Source organism: Dasypus novemcinctus, chromosome 4, assembly GCF_030445035.2.
Source record: "Dasypus novemcinctus isolate mDasNov1 chromosome 4, mDasNov1.1.hap2, whole genome shotgun sequence".
NCBI lineage: Eukaryota > Metazoa > Chordata > Mammalia > Cingulata > Dasypodidae > Dasypus > Dasypus novemcinctus.
The window spans coordinates 62,657,167-62,659,668 of NC_080676.1; the positions used below are offsets into that span (position 1 = coordinate 62,657,167).

General features: G+C 40.6%; 1 pseudogene; it reads left to right on the plus strand.

The window, feature by feature from the left end:
* The first annotated feature begins 1,548 nt into the window (after positions 1–1,548).
* Positions 1,549–2,143, plus strand: LOC101425331 (cofilin-2 pseudogene; annotated as a pseudogene).
* The last annotated feature ends 359 nt before the right edge of the window (positions 2,144–2,502 follow it).

Genomic DNA, 2,502 nt, shown 5'->3' on the forward strand with positions numbered 1-2,502 from the left:
TGGACCCACCCTGTTAAAATTAATCACTCCTTTTCCTGTGACTATTTGACTATCTCATTGAATGCATGATCGTTGTAAGTCTCTTTCTTCTGGGTAAGCTGTGACAGTAGATACTGTATATAGTTGTTGCATAGTCAATGTTATGTTTTCAGGAAACCATTTCATTTCCCTTCTGGGCAAATGGAAAGGCCATATTTCTCAATTGCAGTATGTCTAGGTATGGTCTTGAAGCACCTCTGGCCAATGTGAAGTGAGTGAAATTGATGTACACCAACTCTAATAGCTCCTAACATATCTACTATATTATCTGCTATTTTTCCTCTTGCCAATCAATCAGCTAGAGGTTGAGAATTCCAAGAAGTTACTGAATAGAAGGATCCTGGTCTCTGAGTATCTCCTGGAGGAAAGGCACCCTACTAGAACATCAGCATCATGAACGGGAAATAAATCTTTATTGTGTTAAGGCACACTTGGATTTGGGGCATTGTTATAGCAACTAGCTTTATTTACTCTGACTAATACCCCACTCAGCTCACATGGAGTTGAAAAAGGTCAACCACCACACCAGGGAGCCAAGAGTGCCTACAACTGAAAGCAGGAGGATTGCATTCAGCAACCATGTGGAATCTAAGCCTCCTCTTGATATAGATGTGGAGTGGACACAACCTTTCCAAGGTCCACAGGATTGAGGAATAGAGTATGGATTAGAATGGACTTACTGATATTCTATTCATGAACTATTGTGATTAGTAATTGAAGAAAATGTGGCATTGGTGTGGAGAAAGTGGCCATGGTGGCTGCTGGCGGTAGGGAATGAGAGGAAGAGATAAGATGTGGGGGCATTTTTGGGACTTAGAGTTGTCCTGGGTGGTGCTGCAGGTACAGCTACCGGACATTTTATGTCCTCCCATGGCCCACTGGGTGGACTGTGGGAGAGTAAGGGCTATGATGTGGCCCATTGACCATGAGGTGCAGTGGTGCTCAGAGAAGTATTCACCAAATGCAATGAATGCCTCATGATGATGGAGGAGATTGTTGTTATGGGGGGAGGAGTGGGATGAGGGGGGTGGGGGTGTATGGGGACCTCATATTTTTTTAATGTAATATTAAAAAAATAAATAAAGACAAAAAAATTAAATAAAATACTGTGTCTTGTTCTACTTTATGCTGCCTTCTTTCTCACTGGGATTTCCAGTCACCCACTCCCCCTCATCCACCCAACTCAATTCTAGTCTCACTTCCTTCTCATTTAGCCTGAACCCGTTGGTCAACTGTTTAATGTTATTACCATTGCTCTAGAATCTTTTTCTGATATTTTATTTTTTTAGTACAAGTAGAGGCACAGATAATAAGATGACCCAGAATTCCAAAATCCATGATCTTCACATTTCTTGACCCAGCTGACATTGAACTGAGTGTCCAGAGTCAGGAGAATTCAAGAAAGAGACTGTCAAGATTCCTTCTAGCTTAACAGCCTTTCTTCTTTCTCCTCCCCTTTGCCCTGGGGCTAAAGCCCAAGTCTCCACTGTACCCACAGCTGCAGGTACCATGGCTTCTAGAGTTACAGTGAATGATGACATCATCAAAATTTTTAATTATATGAAAGTAAGGAAATCTTCAACACAAGAGATCAAAAAAAAGAAAGGCAGCAGTTTTCTTCTGTTTCAGCAAAGACAAAAAGCAAATAATTGAAGAGGAAGCAAAGCAGATCTTCGTGAGTGATACTGTAGAGGACCCCTGCATAGCATTTGTGAAGTTGCTATCTCTGAATGATTGCTGATATGCTTTGTATGATGCCACATACAAAACAAAAGAGTCTAAGAAAGAATACCTAGTATTTATATTCTGGGCTCCTTAGAGTGCACCTTAAAAAAGCAAGATGGGGGAGTGGGTGTGGCTCAGTGGTTGAGAGCCTGCTTCATGTATGCAAGGTCCCAGGTTCAATCCCCAGGACCTTCTTAAAAGGAGGAGGAGGAGAAAGATGATTTATGCTAGCTCTAAAGATGCCATTAAAAAGAACTTTTCAGGTATTAAACATGAGTGGCAAGTAAATGGCTTGGATGATATTAAGGATCTCTCAACACTTGGAGAGAAATTGGGGGCAACGTAGTAGCTGCACTTGAAAAAACCCCTTATAAAATGACAGTCCAGTGCTATCTGGATCTTGAGGAGCTTCCATTTCTCCAGTTCAATCCATTGGAATAGTATTAGTTTTTTGTTGTTATTGTTTTGTTTTTGTTTGTTTTCATATTTTCCTCTCCCTTCCCACTGGGTCTTTCCAACACAATAAATGAAGGATTTATTTTAGCACTTATCAGGGATGGCCATTAGATTGTTAAATACTGTTCCTTTTTTTTTTTTAACCTAGGGAATGCTCCTCAACATACTTTAGCCATAACAACTGGCTGTATGCCTCCCTTGCAGCAAGCACTACAATGAATATGAGTGTCAATGTAAATAGTTTAGAATTCTGCAGAGGGTAAGTTAATTGAATGCCTCAAA